Genomic DNA, 22,742 nt, shown 5'->3' with positions numbered 1-22,742 from the left:
AACCTCCAGTTATAAAAATAATTAAGTCACTGAGATGGAATATACAGCAGAAGGAATATGGTCAATGATATTATAAGTTTGTATCAGGGCAAGTTATTAGTAGACTTACCTTGGTGACCATTTCATAATGAATTCAAATGTCAAGTTACTGTGTAGTACACCTGAAACTAACATAATATTGTAAGTCAACTATATTTCAATAAAACAAAAAAATATAAAAATAACAGGTAATATCAAGGAGCAAAAATAAAAGGATAAATGTCAGCTAGTATATCAAGAAAGGAGACTAGGAAAAACACATGAAATAATGATGCTTGAAAAACAGAGAAACTGCCTGAAGAAAAAAACTAATAGACCAAAGAAACATATAGAGATGAGGAACATAAAATTAAAAAATGACAAGAATTTAGAGGATAGGTAAAAAATGGAAATCCTGAGGAAGGAAAGGAAGTATAATCAGGAAGTGTATGTGTCTGTGGCTTTTAAATTAATTGTGACAATGTTTATGCATGCCTCCAAACAACATGATTCCCAGAATTTGGGAGAACTTACTGATTATCCATCCACAGGAAATTTAAATGATTTTTTCTTAGTAGTAGTCTGGAACAAAATAGAAAGGAAGTGAGCAGTAATCTTCCCGTGGGTCGTGAAACAAATTTTCATAAATAATATTTGCTTGCAAATTTTTAGTTTTTATAGGATTTGACTTCCTTCTTAAATATTTTAAACTGAGTTTTTAAAATAATGTTTTAAATAAAATATGGAATAAATTCCTTACCCTCCCATAGATCCACAAACAGGTATTGAGGACCCACTGTGTTTAGATCTCCAAATAGGCAGGACCCAGTGCAATTGTGACACATAATTACATATCAGACAAAAACATTTCATCCATTTATTTGAGAATAAATAAATGGGTAAAACAGTTATAATTTGATTCTTGCATTCATACAGTCTACTTAAGCATAATTTGAAATATATTCTAGGTGTGCACATATACAAAAACATAATTACTTAGGTGATTTCCCCAAAAACATTTGCTAGTTTTGAAGGGCTTAAGGTTTACTTCATTAAAAATATATGAGGATGAATAACATGGATGGACCTAGAGTTTGCCATACTAAGTGCAGGAAGCCAGACAAAGACAAATATCATATGATATCACTTATTTGTGGAATCTAAAAAATAATAATAATACAAATGAACTTATTTACAAAACAGAAATAGACTCAGAGACATAGAAAACAAGTTTATGGTTACCAAAGTGGGAAAGGTGGGATGGTGGATAAATTAGGAGTTTGGCTTTAACATATACACACTGTCATATATAAAATAGGTAAACAACAATGACATTCTATATAACCCATGGAATTACACTCAATACCCTATAATAACCTAAAATGGAAATGAATGTGTGTGTGTGTGTGACTGAATCATTTTGCTGTACACTTGAAGCTAACAACATTGCAAATCAACTATACTTCAATTTAAAAACTGTAGAAGGATTGTTCCCTCAAAAGGGACTTAGACTTATGTTGGCCACATTTCACATATCTAATTCCCTCTTTGAAGATTGCTATTAAAATGACCACTGGATTATTTAACCAGATAAGAAAGAAACTCTTCACTAGTGCAGTTAAATACAGAACAGTAATAATCACTCTCTAAAAACTGAAATTTCTTCTCCATGTAGAGCAAGTGGAAGAAGAAGAAAGGGTAAGCTTCAAGGACCATCTTACAGTAAAGGGTACCTGGGCATGAGTGGGTATCTCGAAGAAATCCTTGATGCTCATCATCTGGAGAGCCTGAGGTGTTACTTGGTGCTAAAGTCACAGTGAATACCACGCATCCTCCAGATTTAACATGTCTTGGTTTATCCTGGACAGAACTTCCCATTGCCAATCAAAACAGAAAATAACACCTTCAAAGAAAAAGTCTGCACCTCATCACTTCCTCCAGTCTGTTGAAACTTTTAACTGGTCGAATAAATGCACAATCTAGATTTATCCCTCTCTTCTTCCTCCAGTCCCAAAAGATTCAGAGACCTATATTGACATCAGATATACCCCATTTCAAGCATAGACCTTCCTTTAAAAGATGGAGTAAGCAAGCACACAAAAGTGATAATTACCTGACTTACAAAAATACATTCCAATTATAAAAAAGTACAAATATTTTCAATAAACTGTAGGAAATTTTAGAAAATGTTTTTTTCCCTGTTTTCTAAAAATAAATACGTACTACAATGGTTACAATTAGAAATAATATACAGAATATTTCCAGTGGAGCAACCAAATGATGCCCATTTAAGGTCATATACAACATTCATCTTTATTGATTGCCTCCTTCCTTGTTCTAAAACATATGTCAGCACTTGGAATCAAAGGTGTGGGCTCCAGTTTGGACTCTTTAAATTCTGTTAGCTAAGTGTGCTCCAAAATGTAGTACCTCCATCTATAAAAATGAAGGAAAGTATTTTAAGATATTTTGTGCTTAGAGAAATTAATATGAAAATTAATGGATTGAACATATTAAAAATACCTAATCTGTGAGAATTCTAATTATAGTTTAATTTCCCATCCTCTCCTTTCTCTTTGTTCTTTCCATTACCCCTTTTCCGAGTACTGGTTCATTTTTCTCCTCTACTTCATAGCTAGATTTCTTTAACGTACATTTTTCCTTTGACATTCTGCATTTTCTAACATCCATCCATTCTGTACTTCATATCTTGCGAACCCAGGTCTCCTGCATTGCAGGTGGATTCTTTACAAGCTGAGCCACAAGGGAACCCCCTGCTATCTTACTGAGGCCCTGTCATTCACTAAGTTAATCTCTGCCCATATCCACTTATTTTCTTTATTTCTCTTTTGATCTTCTCTTGTCTTTAATATCAAAAGGTAAATTTTTTCCTTCTCGAACTCTTTCTTGGCATCAAAGTTGCTATCCTGGACCTAACCTCCAACTTCAGTTCCACATCAAATTCACTAACCAGTAGTATACCCAGGAAATGGCAAAGGACTATGGGAGAAACATAGTTGATAGTAAAATTTTTTGGTCTGAAATGTACAGTGTAGTGGTTAAGTGCATGAGATCTAGAGCCGAGACTTGGTTGAAAATCTAGCTTTGCTACTTCCTTGAAATGTGAGCTTGGTCAAGTTGTTTCACTTGCTTGACCTTAGTTTGCTTAAATTTTCTTGAAACCCCAAGGTTTAAAAGGAGATAATGAATATAATGCAATCAGTACAGTGCCTTGTACATAATAGCAGCTAATGTCTATGGAGCACTCAGTAAGTGTTAATTCAAATTAACTTGAGAGTCTTCCAAATGAGTGATGAGAATTAAACAAAGAAGAATGATGAGAATTAAATAAAGCACAGATGAGTGACACTACTGAAAATTAATTAGTTTTGTGTTTATCTTTTAATCTCATAGTTTTCCAGAACAATTCCCTTCTTCTATTCAGAAAATTGTAAAGTTCCTAATGAAAGTTGAACTTTCGTGATTAAGGCTCAGAAACAGTAGTACATTTTCAAATATTTATGAACTGAAAAAAAAAAAAAAAAAAAAAACCAGTTCTATCACAGAATGTTCACTTACCTATAGGTATACTCACTTTCATTCTGCAGACAGGTCTAAAACCTCTAGAATGACTCTTACAACAATGAATTTTGCTGGAAGAGGCAGGTGAAGTTTTGAATACAAGAATGTTTTCTTGCTTCCAGCATTTTGAGCATTTATACTTTATAATTCAACTGTTATCAATAAGTGAAAATTAATTGGCAAATATTAATTAAACTCTCTTGATCTTCAGTATCTCTACAGGTAAGGCATATCTTTCTGTCTTTTCTGTCATTTTCATTATGAGGCTAAGGCTTTAAGTTTTAATACTTGGCAGTCATTCATCTGTCAAAATTCATTTAAACTCATCCATAAACATGTCATTTGCATGTTGATTAACTGTCACAATTTCCTCTGAAACAATATCAGATTGGAATTGCACATAAATCACAATTGAACAGATTCCTATTAATTCCAAAACCTCATGTGAAATAATTGATTTTCTGGAGAAAATTTGTAACCAATGTGCAAATTACACATTTTGTTTATACATGCGATATATAGTTGATATTTTAATTATGCATTTGTTTATACATAAAACCTGGATTTCCAAATCAAGGACTATAAATACAAAAAAGATCTAGCCAGTCTAAAATGCAAACCTCCTGATTAAATTCAACAGTTTGGCAGCGGGAAGCCATAAATGGCAATCCGGCGCAGTGCATTTCCCCCGGAAAGGCAGGCGAGGGCGCTCTTCCCCACAGTATTTTGGTTTAATTCTCCAGGACCAAATCACGTGTGAGAAGCCCGCCAAATCAGAGGAAACGCCCCGCAAATTTAAGAAGCATCTTGGCGGAGTCCTGTTCAGAGACCTTGAAAAACTGAATTAGACCTGTCACAGCTGGTCTAAGAAAGGCGGGAGGACCTTTCTCAGTTTGGGTGAGGTTTTCAGAGATTCCAAATGGCTTTGGAGGAATACTGAAGTTACAGTGTCCACTCAGAACTAAAAAAAAAAGGAGGACTTTCAACCCATTTAGTGCGTCCTAGTGAATTCTCAGCCAGCAATCTTAAATGTGCTGAGGCCAAACTATACTAACTGGATGAGTGCCTTTTAACCAGATTTCCCTGGGTAATGAAGGCAGCATTTACTCCTGAGGAGGGTTCTAGAGAGCTTCCCTGTCGGCATGCCAATCCAGGAGACACAGGTTCATCTCTGGGTAGCGAAGATCCACTGGAGAAGGAAATGGCAAACCACTCCAGTATTCTTGCCTGGGAAAGCCCATGGGCAGAGGTGCTTGGAGGGCTACAGTCCATGGGCTCCAAAACAGTCGGTTCTAGAAGATGGAGGATTTCACAACTCTGAAAATGCAGTAGACTTTAACTTCTCAATGCCTTCCTTCACATATCCTTTAAGTGTTTGAAATACAAAATAAAAGTTCACAGTCTTAAGAGGGTTGAAGTTTTAAAGAATGGTTCTAACGGTTTTGGGAACTCTCGAGTTAGAATTCTCCAGCATTATTATTTTTATCTTCCTTTATATTTCACTATGATTGTTGTGAGCTTCATTTCTTTACTTAAAGCATTATTGACAGCATGGAAACACTTCAGTTAACAGTGAGAGGGAGATTCTTGCATCCCCAGCCTTAAGACTGAGCGACTATACCAATAACTTTTAGGTCTATTTTTAATTGAACTATAATCTTTAGTCCTGTTCTTCTGAAGGAGTTTTATGTGTTCTACATTATAGAGGCTTTGAGATGCTCATCGTTTTATCCCAGTTACTGTTATTCATGCCCAAAGAGCACTGTGCTCTTGCTTTTAGCAAATCAATGGGCATTTCTTAGTTTCAAGTTTTCAACCCTGAAAATAAAAACAGGGTTGACACAGAATTGTGATACGATGATAAGTAGTTCATCTTCAATTTGTTCTCAAAAATAAATGAAAGAAGAACATCATCTATAAACATAGGTTATCATGTTGAAATGATGACATGTTTCAATAGATTTCTAACATTCAGCAAATAATTGAAGGGGTATGTATGTTCTCAAAGAAAAATAAGGAAAATGGAACGAAATGGCATTTTATTGGCAAATTAACATCTAGCTAGTCTTCAACTAAAACCTTTATCTAGGGAGAGAGACAGTTTGTGCCCCAGAGGAAAAAGTAGGAAAGTGAGGACCCCCTGGGTCTGGGGTCTGTCACTAATTAGTTGTTTCACTGTGATATTTATTTCCAACTCTTGAGTCTTAGGCTATGGAGTTGTGAAATGTTCAGGATGTAAAAGTTATCGTCTGAGGAGTTAAAATTATTCACACGTATATGGTATTTATTAGAAAAAATAAAAGCATATGTTTTATATATATATATATGATATATATACATCTATACATATAGCTATAAAGAAACTAATGTCTATGTGATAGATACAGATCTAGATAGATACAGATACATACTCCTGGCTAGTAAGGCAATATGATGAAACACAGAATTGGTAAAGGAAAGAAGTAAAGGGTAAGAGAGGAAGGAGAAAAACAGTTTGAGGGTAAATATTGCTCTTCTATTTTTTTCTGGCAAAGTTAATTCCAAGTTTCTTGAGTTAAAAGAAAATTATGTAAAAACATATTTCTATCCCATGAAAATATGTTTTGTTCATTTCCAAACGGAATGGATTTCTTTAATTACTTAGGTCAAAATATCAAGGATATTTTTTTCCAGAAACTAATACATACGTTTTACAAAGCCCTCCTCCCACCGCGAGCCTCCACCCGCACCCTCCAAATGTCTCCCTAGCCCACACTGTTCTTTCCTGGATGTTCCCTGACTCATGACTCTCCTTTATCACTTTTCTTTATCTCTTTCTTAGTTTGTCTCTCTGCCTTTTCTAGTCTATTCTCTCCCTTTCCCTTGGTCTATCTCCTTTCTTCCTTCTTCATTAAGAGTAATATACATTGGACCTGTAGTTTAAAAAATATTTGACGTGTAAATTAATAAAATTGTGTGTCCCATTCTAATTTCAAAATAGGATAAATTGTTTCAATGTTTCTTTTAAAACATCAATCAAACCACAATAATTAAAAGAAGGCTCTGTGCAATGTATAGGTGTGCAAGCACATGTGAGTGTGTGAGTGTGCACACTGCACTGTTATTAATTGGTTATCTGGTCAGGAGAGCAATGTGGGCCTCCCGCTAAGACAACAATGAAGTGTTTCTGTTTGCCTTCAGGATCCAGGATCCACCCTCTTCTCCACTGGCCACACCCCCTCGAGGCTAATTTGCATAAACGTCATCAGCAGAGATCCTGTTCCCTCAAGTCAGGCTGGTTCAGCAAATGGGAATTCTAGGGTGCAGGAGGAAGGTCACTGCTCTGTGCAGACTGACCCACTCTTTGCTTCTGAGTTTTGGGAACTCTACTCCCACTAGCTCTTTAGCTTGGGTTCCTGCCCTGTCCGGTTCACTTCCCCAGCACCTAATTTATTATCTTTTTTTTTTTTTTTTTGCTGCTCTAGGTCTTTGTTGCTGCACATGAGCTTTCTCTAGTTGTGGTGAGTGGGGGCTACTCTCTAGTTGTGATGCACCCGATTCTCATTGCTGAAAACCTCATTTATATCTTTTAATTCAACTTTTAATAAATAAACCCTCTTCAGACTACCCTAGATCAGGTGTGTCATCTGTAGCCAGTTAGAAACCTGGTGGACAGAGCAACCTTCACTCATGTATTCATTCATTTAATAAGCATTTTTTCAATGCCCACTAAAGTGCCAGCCAGGCTTCGAACTGGACTTCAGGGATATGACTGGCTAACAAAAAGCAGCCACAGCCTCTGACCTCATGGAGATGAAAATTTAGTATAGAAATGTTTCTCTGCCTCTTTGGTTAGCCAAAACTGATCGGACTTATCATTGTTTTAAATTTGATACTTGATAAAAATCCAACTCAAACTCCATGTAAATGTTACTCTCCAAGTGTTGTAAGCAATTGCTTTATCTCCTTAGACTATTTCCTAATTGCTGTTCTGCTGGAGTACAGGTGGGAACAGCACGTGCAGGTATTTCCAGACAGGAGCATGCTAATTAGCTGCCAGCATGGTCTACCTGTTGGAGCCGAAGTCCGCTGGCAAAATCCCCTCTTGCTTGGGGGAGGTCAGTCTTTAGTTCTGTTCAGGCCTGCAACTGATGGGATGAAGCCCACACACGGTATGGAGGACAATCTGCTGTGCTCAAAGTCTACCAGCTTACATGTAAATCTCATCCAAAACATCCCGCAAAGAAACCTCACTTTTCTATATCCCCCAATGCCAAACTACATCTTTTCCCCTTAATTAAATGAGGAAATATTTCAGGTCAAATGGGCTTTGAAACTTTAGAAACGTAAGTCCATACTGTATGGCTATGATGTGCAAGGGTATTTGCTTGATACTGGCCTTACACAGAGGAACGACAGGTTCCCGATGCTCATAGAACTTGCAGTTTGTTGGTAAAGTAAATACATTAATATGATCATATGATTTTTATGTATAACATGAAAAGGAACAACCTAAATTCCCTCCATTCAGTATCAGAGGTACACATTTATGAAACTTCCCCCCGCCCTTTTTTTTTTCACAGTGCTTGTCCTATAACGGTTCCATCAGCCTCCCTGACCTTTTCCAATAGTTACATCACAAAGACCTTGGCTGTGTTATCGGGACATCAACACTGTCGCTTGTTAATCTGGATGAGTTACTATAATGCTCAGAGCCTCTGTGTCTTCATTTCTAAAATGAATGTAATAATTTCTAGAGTGTCACAATGGAATGGTAATGTGATTGACAGAAAGAGTTTTAGCGGCAAATGGTAAGGAAATTTACAGCGATGGGAAGAACGGAGAACAGTTACATAAAGCAGAGGTTTACGCAGTGAGGTTTCAGCAACCTTATGGCTTTTCATACTTCCCAGCATTCCAGTGAGATTATGCAGCTTCACAGGCTACTGCCTGAAGGGAGTGAGGATCCCCCTAGGTGGGATATGCTTCCTTTCCCATTTTCCAGGGTTTGTTAATACCCTACTACTGGTATGAGCTTGGAGACTCTGGCTAGATGCCTGCCTCCTGACTAGGTGCAAATAACTAGCAACAAAACAAAATTAGCACCTTTTCGAGTGTTTACGTGGAGGTGGGATGAAGCGAGCTTCTATTACCCACACTCAGGCTTCAGCAGGCCTGGGCTTCAAGCTCTAGGAGGGTCCCTCCTGCAAACAACTATCTCACGAAGATTCTATATGGAAACTTTTAAAGTCCTCAGCCCATGATGGGCACCCAATCAATTAAAAACTAGAATTCTGTGACATGAGCAATATTGGTTATATTGTTATATTACTAAAATGGCAAAAAAGGATAATATGCCGTAGGCTGGGTTCTCTTTATTGCTGAAGTCACTCATAACAGTAAACTATTATTATTATCATTTTATTCTGTATATGATTGTTTAATATACTGTACTTAGGGTACATTCATTAGATTTTGTATATTTACTATATTCAAAATATATTTGTATATTTACTATATCCTAAGTTTCCCAATAAACAAACACTTCATCTTTGAATGTGACTAATATTGGTGGCTATGTATTTTATTCATTCTTTTTTTTTCAGGAACAGCGTTCATGCTTCAAGGTAATTATGCAATTATTAAATTGGTTTTAGTCAAAATTAGCTTTCTCTGTAATTTCTTCATGTTAGGAATAGCAAACTATACTATTTTTGAATGCAAATCATACATTAGAAAGCCATTCAATTGCATTACATTACAAATGAAAACATGTTAAGATTGTGATAGTGTTTTTACATATACTGCTTTAATATTTTCTTTACATACAATGCCATATTTGTGTTTTCCACAATCTAAATGTAAAACCCTGGTAGCTCATCAGGTAAAGAATCCACCTAGAATGCAGTAGGTTTGATTCCTGGGTTGGGAAGATCCCCTGGAGAAGGGAATGGCTACTCACTCCAATACCCTTGCCTGGAGAATTCCATGGACAGAGGAGCCTGGAGGGCTACAGTCCATGGGGTCGCAAAGTGTCAGACATGACTGAGTGACTAAGCTCAGATATAAAACCACTTTATATTCAACTCCAATTTCTCTTACAATGTAAAGAAACTGTTAAGGACTGTTGTCTGTTGGTAAAATTAGGAAGTGATGAAAGTATAGAGCATGAATGCAAATCTGATCATGCCATGTCACTCAAATAGTGTGACTCCTCACTACCAGCAAATACACAGCACTCATGGGCACGCACAACTGAAGGGTTCCATTGGCTTTATTATTTTTTTTTTTTATAATTTTTCTCTGCTCTTTCATTTGTTTCTTTTTTGCTTCATTCAGGACTTTAGTTCCCTAACCAAGGATAGAACCTGCAACTCCTGCATTGTAAGGGTGGGGTCGTAACCAATGGACCACAGGGGAAGTCCTCTGTTGACTTTATATATCTCTCAGGATAGAGACAAATCCCTTTACCGTGCCTATAGAGGTCTTTCAGGATCTGGTTCCATCACAGCTCTTTAGCCTCATAGCATTCCACAATGCCTTGGCACTGCCTGCTTTAGCCACGGTGACATCCGTCTAGTGTCTCAACTGATTATACCCTCTCCTGCCCCTATGCCTTTAAGACAGGGATGCTTTTCTGTATGAAGCAGACAGAAGAATGTTTGTTGAGTGGTTAACTTCTAGGAATTCCTCTGTTGAGTAGTTAACTTCTAGGAATTCTTCACAATCTCTTTGTAGAAGTTTTCTTTGACCTTCAGGATTTGCAAAAGTACTCCAACCATAGAATCTAAACATCACACAGCTCACCATCAGATTCATTTCCACTGCAATTTCACATCTGCTTGTGCAAATACCTTAATGCCTGCCTCTCCATCGCCATTAGAATGTGGGGTTGGTGAGGGAGAGTCTTTGTCCATTTCTGTTCACCATTACATCTCCCCAGAGGCCAGCACTGCACTTTGGAGTAGTACATGCTTGATGAAAGTCAAAGTGTTAGTTGCTCAGTTGTGTCCGACTCTTTGTGACCCCATGAACTGTAGCCTGCCAGATTCCTCTGTCCATAGACTCCTCCAGGCAAGAATACTGGAGTGGGTAGCCATGCCCTTCTCCAGGGGATCTTCCTGACCCAGGGATAAAACCCGGGTCTCCTACACTGCAGGCAGATTTTTACCATCTGAGCCACAAGGGAAGCCCTAGGAGCTTGATAAATACCTGTAAAAAGGGTTAAAAGTACATACAAAGCAGTGTGTGAAAGCATGTAATGCTGGCCAGATTTCAAGCTCATGTATTAGTGCAATTGAATGTCAGAAGACATTAATAGAGGGTTTAATTTATGTTTGGAATATTGAAATGTAAAGATTTCCATGAATGAAGTGCAATTTGTCCCTGCCCCTCTTTTGATTCCTTGGAGAAGCATTTGCCAAGTGTCTTCGATAAAAATATTTGCATTTTGCTCAATTTTTGTTTGTTTTCTTGTTGTCCTTGGGGAGCGGAATGCCTGTCTGACTCCCCCTGACAGATCAGCTGTGGCAGGTCTGCTGTTACAGAAAATTCTCCACCTCAAAGGCTGTAGATCTCCTACAGGGAAGACTGAGCAAATGCTGTCATTAGCAGCCACGCACTGCTGCAGACATGCAGTGAGAAAATATGTCAGGCTTTGTTTCAATGTACAGGTTTTAGTAAAAAAAAAAAAAACACAGGATATTGATTACAGATTAAAACAACAACCTTTAACTTAATTCCTGAGAATTCCCCTTGTCATTTTTATTTTCTTATTTTTCTTGCCAATTTTTAAAGTTAATGCATTTGCCCCCCTATTTTTTCAGGGAAAGCTGATTTCATCAGATAATCCTTTAGCTATATTTTTTCATTTTACCTTTTACATAGTCTATTTCATATTTCTTGGTTTAAAACCACCAAACACATCCTTCTCTAAACCTAGGACAATAGGCATATTGAGCTTCCATTATATAATATCTCTTTTTTCTTTTTTTAATGTACATGGAAGCACACTGCACTGTCTTGGGCATAACGATCAGAATATTTGTTGAATTAGTGAGCACTAAAAATAGTTACGGGCTTCCCTAGTGGCACTAGCAGTAAAGAACCCGCCTGCTAATGCAAGAGACAAAAGAGACGTGGGTTTGATCCCTGGGTTGGAAAGATCCTCTGGAGAAGGAAATGGCAACCCACTCCAGTATTCTTGCCTGGAGAATCCCAGGGACAGAGGCGCCTGGAGGGCTGTAGTCTGAGGGGTCGCAAAGAGTCAGACACTACTGAAGTGACTTGGCAAAAATAGATAATCTGTATGTGTGCATGCATGCTAGGTTGCTTCAGTTGTGTCTGGCTCTCTGAGACCCCATAGACTGTATTCCGTCAGGCTCCTCTGTCCATGGGATTTCCCAGGCAAGAATACTGGAGTGGATTGCCATTTCTTTCTCCAGGGGATATTCTTTAGCCAGGGATTGAACCCACATCTCCTGCATTGCAGGTGGATTCTTTTACTGCTGAGCCACCAGGTAAGCACCCAGGTATTTGTGGAAAGTTGTCTATTTCAATTTTGGGCATGCCCTCTGACACACATCTGAGAGATTTGGTATGACTATCTGACCATGTTGGGGTCCTTTACTGGAATATTGGAACTAAAAAAGGGAAGTCAATAACTTTCTCCTTCTAAAGATCGACTTATTTAATGTGTAATGAGTCAGCAGGTGTATTTTTATACAATATTTAGGTGCAAAAATAACCGGGATGCTGGAAAGAAAGAAAAAAATGGTGACTGGTGAAAAGAAGCAGACAATGAATGGGTCAAAGTTCCAATTAGCTTCTGCTGTCTCCAGTCACGCCCACCATGCTCTCAGGGCATCTGTAAAGACTCATTGCAGGTGTCTAACCTCTGAAAATCACTGGCTGTCAAGTTTATTCAAAATGCATCCCTTTATTGTCTCTCTTGCCTGTCTCTCCCCAGTCTACCTTCAACTTTGTTCTCAGCCTCACAGTACTATCGCCACTATTATAAGTCTATGACGCTGAATTTTAGTTCTGTCCTAGTGTCTTCTGGACGTCTAACCCACCTCTCCCCTGCTCTCCTTCCTTCCCCACCTCCCCCACATTCACTTGCAGGTCTCAGTTTAGAACTTTCTTCTTCAAAGGCATCTACTTTGACCTCTCCTCCAGTCAGAGTAAAACATCTCTTTATGTTTTCATAAGCAACCCCCTCTTTCCCTATTCTAGAGCTGACTATGTCGTCATAAATTCCAATTAAATGCCTGTGTACTTGATTGGATTCTCTGTTACAGTGTGAGCTCCTTGAAGAAAGGATCATAACTGTTTTGTTCACCACTGTATATGTAAAGTTGGCTCAGTGGTGAAGTATCTGCCTGGAAAGCAGGGCACATGGGTCCAATCCCTGGGTCAGAAAGATCCCGTGGAGAAGGAAATGGTAACCCACTCCAGTATTCTTGCCTAGAGAATTCCATGGGCAGAGAAGCCTGTCAGGGCTTCTTCCATGGGGTGGCAAAGAGTTGGACATGACTTGGTGACTCAACAGCAACAACGATACGTCTAGCATACAAAGCACCATTCCTGGTGCAGAGGAGGTGAGCGATATGTATTGTCTTTTTTTCTTTTTTTTTTAATTTATATTTTTGGTTGTGCTGGGTCTTTGTTGCTGTGTGCAAGCTTTTCTCTAGTTGTGGTGAGCAGGGGCTACTCTTTCTGGAAGTGTGCAAGCTTCTCATTGTGGTGGCTTCTCTTGTTATGGAGAACAGACTCTAGGGTGCCAGGGCTCAGGAATTGTGGTGCATGGGCTTAGTTGCCCTGAGGCATGTGGGACCTTCTCAGACCAGGGATTGAACCTATGTCCCCTGCACAGGCAGGCAAATTTTTATCTGCTACACCACCAGAGAAGTCCAAGTACTGTTGAATAAATGAAAGATAAATATATATATATATATATTTAGATATCACAGAGTAAGTAGATCATTGAGTCAAATATGCCTAAGTATTGTAATTACACACTCTTCATAAAATAAAATTGACATTAAGATCTTTTTTTCATTATCCCTTCTGGCTCAGACAGTAAAGAATCTGCCTGCAATGCAGGATACCTGGGTTTGATCCCTAGGTTGGGAAGATCCCCTGGAGAAGGGAATGGCAGCCCAATCCAGTATTCTTGCCTGGAGAATTCCATGGATGGAGGAGCCTGACAGGCTATAGTCCATGAGGTTGCAAAGAGTCGGACATGACTGGGTGACTAATACTATCACTTTTTTCAAGCTCTTTTTTAAGAACAAAAATCCTCATATTCTGTTCCTAGCAACACTGAACTGCTTGTTCTGTACACTTCATTCTTTTTCTCTTCTCCCCATCTTGGCTGGAGTCTGTCCCTCTGCTTACAGCATAGGTTCTTTCTCCTCCACTTCAGTAACTAACTCTTACCATTCTACCCTATTATCATCCACCTCCTTCAGGAAGCCTCTCTGAACCACTGACTGGTGGCCCTTTCTCTTCACTTTCAAATAACTTGGTTTTTAGTCCATGATATAGGGCAAATAACCTCACCCACTTTGGCCACGGTTGCCTTATCTCTAAAAATGAAGAGATTGTATTGGATTATTCATCTTTAAGTTCTGTTTAGCAGCCAAATTCTCTTATTTTTATAAGTAAGATTCTTTTATTAAGTCCAATATATTCATCAATGGAAATCCAGGGAAACTATCCCAGAGTACATTGCCTAAAAGGGATCACCATGGGGATTCCCTCTTCGACAGGTTAGTAGACCACTGCATGGGGCCTGGGTCATATTATCACTTAAATGCCCTTTCTTGATTACAAGAAGAGATAATTGGCTTATTTCTGATCTGAAGTGGAAATGAAAGCCTTCCCTTCTCCTAAAAGTGGATGCTCAGGGAAGGAGACTGAGTTCATGAACAGGTGAACCTGAAAATGCAAAACACCAAGGAACTAGTTGGACCATAAATAAAGCTGAGCACTGAAGAACTGATGCTTTCAAATTCTGGTGCTGGAGAAGACTCTTGAGAGTCCCTTGGATGGCAAGGAGAACAAACCAATTAATCTTAAAGGAAATTAGTCCTGAATATTCATTGGAAGGACTGATGTTGAAGCTCTAATACTTTGGCCACCTGATGCAAAGAGCTGACTCATTGGAAAAGGCCCTGCTGCTGGGAAGGACTGAGGTCAGGAGGAAAAGGGGAAGACAAATGATGACATGGTTGGATGGCATCACCGACTCAATGGATATGAGTCTGAGCAAACTCGGAGACATTGAAGGACAGGAAAACCTTCTGTGCTGCAGTCCATGGGGGTCACAAAGATCGCACATGACTTAGCAACTGAATAACAACAACAAAGATATAGTAGCCTCAAGCATCCAAATTTGATGACTTTGGGCCACATCTTAACATTTAATTAATTTCATCATTCAAAATATCTATGTTATCAACCCAGTTTGTTGTAGTGATGATACCCAATCTCACCTTCTCCAAATACTGTTAAAAATAAATATAAAGCAGACCTCCTTCTAAAAAAAGTGAAAAATATCAGAAAGATTATACTGGAAAAGCCCATTGTTTCTTCTTTGTTGACTGATCTTTGGGGTAGAGTTTTATGACTCTCACAAAGCAAACCTAGTTTTGGCACCACTTGCATTTCAACCACTAGTCAAGAAAATAATGGCTAAAAGTGGCAAGATTCAAGGCTTAGATGAGTCCATTGAATCGATTTCTTTGCTGGAGCTAACATTTAATAGCTTGCCAAGAGAGCCAAATCAATGATGCATTCTTTAAAAAAAAATCCTTCTAACGATCTCAGTGTTTCACTTTTCATATCGAAATGCATGCTCTTCTTTACTGACTTTGTATAGAAACATTACATTCTAGTCAGCTAAAAATTCAAATTTCGTAGTATTTTAAGGTATTTTTTTAAATTTTACTTTTAGCTGGAGGATAACCACTTTACACTGTTGTGCTAGTTTCTGCTGAACATGAATCAGCTATATGTACACGTATATACACTCTTTCCTCAGCCTCCCTCCTGTCTACTCCTCGTCTCCCTCTTCTAGGTCATCACAGAGCACTGAGCTGAGCTCCCTGAGCTATACAGCAAGTTCCCACTAGCTATCTATTTTATACATGGTAGTGTGTATATATAAATGCTTGATCAATGCAAAGAAATAGAGGAAAACAACAGAATGGGAAAGACTAGAGATCTCTTCAAGAAAATTAGAGATACCAAGGGAACATTTCATGCAAGGACGGGCACAATAAAGGACAGAAATGGTATGGACCTAACAGAAGCAGAAGATATTAAGAAGAGGTGGCAAGAATACACAGAAGAACTATACAAAAAAGATCTTCACGACCCAGATAATCATGATGGTATGATCACTCATCTAGAGCCAGACACCTCGGAATGTGAAGTCTAGTGGGCCTTAGAAAGCATCACTATGAACAAAGCTAGTGGAGGTGATGGAATTCCAGTTGACCTGTTTCAAATCCTGGAAGATGATGCTGTGAAAGTGCTGCACTCAATATGCCAGCAAATTTGGCAAACTCAGCAGTGGCCACAGGACTGGAAAAGGTCAGTTTTCATTCCAATTCCAAAGAAAAGAAATGCAAAAGAATACTCAAACTACCACACAATTGCACTCATCTCATGCTGGTAAAGTAATGCTCAAAATTCTCCAAGCCGGGCTTCAGCAACACGTGAACCGTGAACTCCCTGATGTTCAAGCTGCTTTTAGAAAAGGCAGAGGAACCAGAGATCAAATTGCCAACATCCGCTGGATCATGGAAAAAGCAAGAGAGTTCCAGAAAAACATCTATTTCTGCTTTATTGACTATGCCAAAGCCTTTGACTGTGTGGATCACAATAAACTGTGGAAAATTCTGAAAGAGATGGGAATACCAGACCACCTAACCTGCCTCTTGAGAAATCTGTATGCAGGTCAGGAAGCAATAGTTAGAACTGGATATGGAACAACAGACTGGTTCCAAACAGGAAAAGGAGTACGTCAAGGCTGTATACTGTCACCCTGCTTATTTAACTTCTATGCAGAGTACATCATGAGAAATGCTGGACTAGAAGAAACACAAGCTGGAATCAAGATTGCCGGGAGAAATATCAATAACCTCAGATATGCAGATGACACCACCCTTATGGCAGAAAGTGAAGAGGAGCTAAAAAGCCTCTTGATGAAAGTGAAAGAGGAGAGTGAAAAAGTTGGCTGAAAGCTCAACATTCAGAAAACTAAGATCATGGCATCCGGTCCCATCACTTCATGGGAAATAGATGGGGAAACAGTGGAAACAATGTCAGACTTTATTTCTTTGGGCTCCAAAATCACTGCAGATGGTGACTGCAGCCATGAAATTAAAAGACGCTTACTCCTTGGAAGAAAAGTTATGACCAACCTAGATAGTATATTCAAAAGCAGAGACATTACTTTGCCAACAAAGGTCCATCTAGTCAAGGCTATCATTTTTCCTGTGGTCATGTATGGATGTGAGAGTTGGACTGTGAAGAAGGCTGAGCACCGAAGAACTGATGCTTTTGAACTGTGGTGTTGGAGAAGACTCTTGAGAGTCCCTTGGACTGCAAGGAGATCTAACCAGTCCATTCTGAAGGAGATCAGGCCTGGGATTTTTTTGGAAGGAATGATGCTAAAGCTGAAACTCCAGTACTTTGGCCACCTCATGTGAAGAGTTGACTCATTGGAAAAGACTCTGATGCTGGGAGGGATTGGGGGCAGGAGGAGAAGGGGATGACTGAGGATAAGATGGCTGGATGGCATCACGGACTCGATGGACATGAGTCTGAGTGAACTCCGGGAGATGGTGATGGACAGGGAGGCCTGGTGTGCTGCAATTCATGGGGTCGCAAAGAGCCGGACACACCTGAGCGACTGAACTGAACTGAACTCTCTCAATTTGTTCTCCCCCATTCTTCCCCTCTGTGTTGACAAGTCCATTCTCTACATCTTCACCTCTATTTCTGCCCTGCAAAGATGTTTGTTTGTATACCATTTTTCTAGATTCCATATTTATGTGCTGATAGATGATATTTTAACTTTCTCTTTCTGACTTACTTCACTTACTAGTATTTTAAAAGGTTAAACCAAGATTTGCTGTAGTTTGGCTTGCCTTAATACTTGAGTATTATTGAGTATTAATGTTACACAGAAAACAGACTTAAAGAATAAAGCAAGGCCAGAGATGGGGCAAAAGTTGATGGGGGGTGGTGTGATTTGTTTAGGAGAGTCTTAGGAGTCTTATTGATACAAGATACAGTTTGGATCCAAGTAATGGAATAGGGAAGTAAAATATGCATCTTTCTAATATTACATTTTCTTTGAATAACTGTTGAAAAGTTCTGCTTATTGTGATTATTTATAGGATTTAGAACTAGTATGATGTAATTGCTAGGGAAAATATACTATTTGATAAGTTATAGAGGACAAAAGCCCAAAGTGGTTGGGTCTCCTGCTATTAATATATCACCTTGACTAGGTGCCAGCCAAAGAACTTCTGAGTCTCAATGGATTTTCACCAAAAGGTGGGACTGAATTTCACAGAGAATTTACCTCTAAAGAGCTGAGAAGGGTTAGAGCATTTATTTATATATGTGTCAATGAATCTTCAGTATTATCCTTTTTTACATTTAAGTTTCTTTCCTATCAAAAAAGACTTGACCATGCAATATAGAGTAGTTTTTTTAAACATATTTTATGTAGCCCAGCAGCTACATTTTTTTTTCTGTCATAGTTAAAGAACTATTTTTATTATTGTTGATTCATTTAAAATTTAAATGTTAACACTGATAATTGATTTTCAAGATTTTCATTGATTTTCAATCATCTTGGTGTTTTATCCCAAAAGTACAATTTGTTCCCATTTATCAGTTTTAGCTGGGCTCTCAATAGGGCACAGGGATAGAATGGAGCTGGTAGTTGATCAGATCAGATCAGTTCAGTTCAGTTCAGTTCATTTCAGTCGCTCAGTCGTGTCTGACTCTTTGCAACCCCCTGAATTGCAGCACGCCAGGCCTCCCTGTCCATCACCAACTCCTGATAGAGGCTTCTAAATGAACAATGTGTAATTTACGGACAGAGTTTGCAACAACAAACTGTTTGTAAAAAGACATAGTTTGACTCTCAGAGCATAGTAATCTGTTGGTTGCATGTTAAAATTTCTTTTAGAAAGTGGTCCTTTTGAATGGTCCTATTTGAAGCCAAATAAAAGGAAAGAAAAATTACTAAAGTGCACTGGGTGCTGAGTAAAACTTCTCTTGTGCAGTGATGTATCTTAGAACCTGAAATAGTAATTTCTCTTATTTTGTAATGTGCCTTATGTTAGCACACCAAACACTAAGTGAAGTGCAATAGACTGTATAGAAATGCCAAGACAGGTGATAATTTACATGTTCTCTTTTGTATATAAAGTCAGTATTGTATATTATAAACTCTGTGGAATGCTGACACAGAAAAATACATGTTCAAATCAGTTCTTGCACAGATAAACTATCTCTGATGTAAACAGACAATGATTAGCCAACATTTTTTCTGATCTATTTTTCTAAAACAGAAATTATAGAAACAGATAAATTGTGACTATTACCATTTAAAAAATTGTAGTTACAAATGAGATAAGTTTTGGGAAAAAATTGAAAGATATTTTTTTTCTTTTGTAGTGAATGCTTTCTAACTTTTAAAAAATATAATAAGCCTATTACTTTAGACTTTTATTTATCAAGTATGATCTCCTTCAAGACTTTTATGTTCTTTGTGGCATTTAAATTTTGCTAATAGCAACAAATAGTTGAACTAATAAAAACAACACAAACATATATTTATAAAGTCTTTTCATACCTTTGCAATCATTATACCAATTTGGGTGGGCAGAGCTGAGAGCACATAGGAATATCCTTGTTTTACAGATAAGAAACTTATGTTTCCCAAAAGATATATGACTGACATTGTCCCAGACTCCAGGGTGGTTGAAACTCTGTGATTTTATTCATGGTCACGGTAAGTCTTTACTTACACAGCCAAAGAATGGCACATCCAAGTTGGAAGGCATCATCCTTCAGGTTAAGTAAGGGGCTACTTATGAAAAAGGTATCATTTCAGATAAGCACAGGAAGCCTCTTCACCAGAATTTCCCTAAACCACTCTCAAAGATGGCTACCTCAGTTGTTCTTGATTTGAGAACAATGCCCAAATCAAGCCAATTACATATTTTCATTGTATTTCTCCTGTCTCTCTAGATATTCTTATTTCATTTTTTCATTTCAAAATGTGTAAAGAAATAGAGAGTGAGAGAATAGAGTAATGGATTAGGAAAGGTTGTCCTTTAAAAAGGATGGTCAGTGAAAGCCTTTCTAATAAGGTGATTTTTGAATACATATGAAGATATATCCAATAATCCCAAAGAAAATCTTAACAAATTGAACTCAACACCACCTTAAAAAAAAAAAAATACTATAGCATAGCATAAGGCTTATCTCAGGAAAGCATAACATTTAGAAAAATTTTAAAATAATCTATGAAATTAAGATAACTAAGGACAAATATATTTATCTCAATAGATACAGGAGAAACATTTGATGAAATATAGTCATCATTCATCAGAGAAGGCAATGGCACCCTACTCCAGTACTCTTGCCTGGAGAATCCCAGGGATGGGGGAGTCTGGTGGGCTGCTGTCTATGGGGGTCACACAAAGTCAGACACAACTGAGGTGACTTAGCAGCAGCAGCAGCAGTCATCATTCATTATTAGAACTGTTAGCAAACTAGAAATAGAAAATAAGCTTCCTTAATATAATAAATATTAACTAATACAATGTAGAAAATATTAATGTTAAAATATCAAAAGTATTCCCTTCAAAATCAAAACAAGACATGGATCACCTCTTTTAGTCAGGATTATACTGGAAGTACTTAACGATGAAATAAGACAAGGAAAACAAATGGCCGTTTTAAAGGAATAAATCTGGTGTTATTTGTAGATTAGTTAAGTCGACATATAAAAGTTGAGGTTATTAACAAATTTTATAGCTATTGCATGGGCTTCCCAGGTGGTGCTAATGGTAAAGAACCCACCTGCCAATGCAGGAGACATAGAGAATAGCTACCATACCAGATATTAAGAGTTATATAAGTATAGAAATGAAAATAGCATGATGTTAGTACAAGGACAGCTAAATAGACCAATGGAACAGAACTTAAAACAGGAAAGTGTACATAAATTTATGTGGAGCTTGTTAAATAAGAGGAATTCTCATTACAAATGGTAGGAATGGTGGGCTAATCAGTAAATGGTACTGAAATAACTCATATGTGTGTGGGCTCAGTTGCTTCCATCATGTCTGACTCTTTGTGACCCTATTGACTATAGCCCACCAGGCTCCTCTGTCCATGGGATATTCCAGGCAAGAATACTGGAGTGGGTTGCAAAGCCTTCCTCCAGGGGATCTTCCCAACCCAGGGATGGAACCCACATCTCCTCCCATGCAGGCAAATTCTTACCACTGAGCCACCGGGGAACCCCAACAACTCATAAAGATAAAAATAAAATTATGTATCTATCTTCAATTATATGTAAAGTATATTTCATATTAAAGACCTCAGTATGAAAACTAAATAGTGAAAACTTTGAAAAGAATGTTGGGAAAGGTGATTATGACATCAGAGTAGGAAAGATTTAATAAGCAAAACTCAAGAAGCAAAAGTATAAAAGACAATAATGATTAATATTTCTAAATGTTTTACATTTCTGAACCAATAAGGACACCATCAGCAAACTAAAAATGAAGCCACAAGTTGGAAGCAGACTGGTACAGTAAGACCCACTGTCGTTCTAGGATGGTCTCAGGAATGTCACAAAAGACAAAATCCAGGTACCAGTAAAATGTGGAAGATGCTCAACCTCATCAATAAGTACAGGACTGCAAATTATAGTAGCAATGAAATGCATTTAATCTCCACCGGATAGGCAACAATGAATGAGAAAGACAATATTCAAACAACTTTTTGAGGGGATGGGAAGAAAGCGGGGGCTCTCATATCCTTCTCTTGGAGGAGAAAGCTGATGGTGTTAATGTCCTATGAACCTGAAACATTAAGCTGGCCTAAAAGTTTGTTTGGGTTTTTCTGTAAGATGGTACAGAAAAATCCAAACAAACTTTTTGACCAAACCAATATCATGCCTAAGTATAAACCCTAGAGGAGCTCTTGCATGTGGGCAAAAGGAAACGTCTATGCTTGTGTTTAAGAGCAAAAAGAATGGAGACAACACAAATGTTAACCAATATAGGAATGAAAAAATTAATTAGAGCATAATCATAGTAAGGACAAATTAGACTTACATGTGTAGATAAGGCTGAATCTCAGAATTATGAATGTAAGAGGAAAAGAGCAAAATTCAATGTTTCAACTATTCTATGCCACCATTTGTGTAACTCTTAAAAAGCATGCAAAACCGTATATGATCTATTGTGAAAGTATAAAATATATGAAAAGATGAAAAGATACACATCGACTTCAGAATATTAGTCATCTTGAGTGACAGAGTGATGGGAATAGAGTGGGAGAAATCTACTTTAACTGTAGTATTTCATTAAAAAAAAAAAATTCAGGAGGGGGCAATTCAGGTTGGTCGTGAACAAGAAAAATAAAGTTGCCAAAATAAAGCCAGAGATACTGCCTCCCCTCACATCTCATTAGTTTTAAGTCTGGGTTATACATGTGAGCTATTTTTATATCTTACATTAGACCACATTAATGTGTCACTAATTTCTACCTCTACCCATAGCGAGAAATTCAAGTTCAACAAGAAAATATGTTTTTGTACTCTCCCCCAGAAACTCCATTGTATAATTAATTGTATTAATAATTGACAGGTGGCTTAAAGTGGTTCAAAAAACCACAAATTCATTATCTTATCATTCTAGAGGTCAGTAGTCTAAAATGATCAGGCAAGGCCTATTTCTGGCTTTTTTATAGTTTCTGGAGATCTCCAGCATTACTTTAGTTCAGGGTCTCACTTCATTCAGACCCTCCTGCCTCCCTTTTGTACCAGCCCTTGTGATTTCAATGGACTCACTTGGATAATCCATGATCTTCTCCCCATCTCAAGATCTTTA

Source organism: Oryx dammah, unplaced genomic scaffold (assembly GCF_014754425.2).
Source record: "Oryx dammah isolate SB20612 unplaced genomic scaffold, SCBI_Odam_1.1 HiC_scaffold_18, whole genome shotgun sequence".
NCBI lineage: Eukaryota > Metazoa > Chordata > Mammalia > Artiodactyla > Bovidae > Oryx > Oryx dammah.
This window is presented reverse-complemented; position numbering follows the sequence as displayed.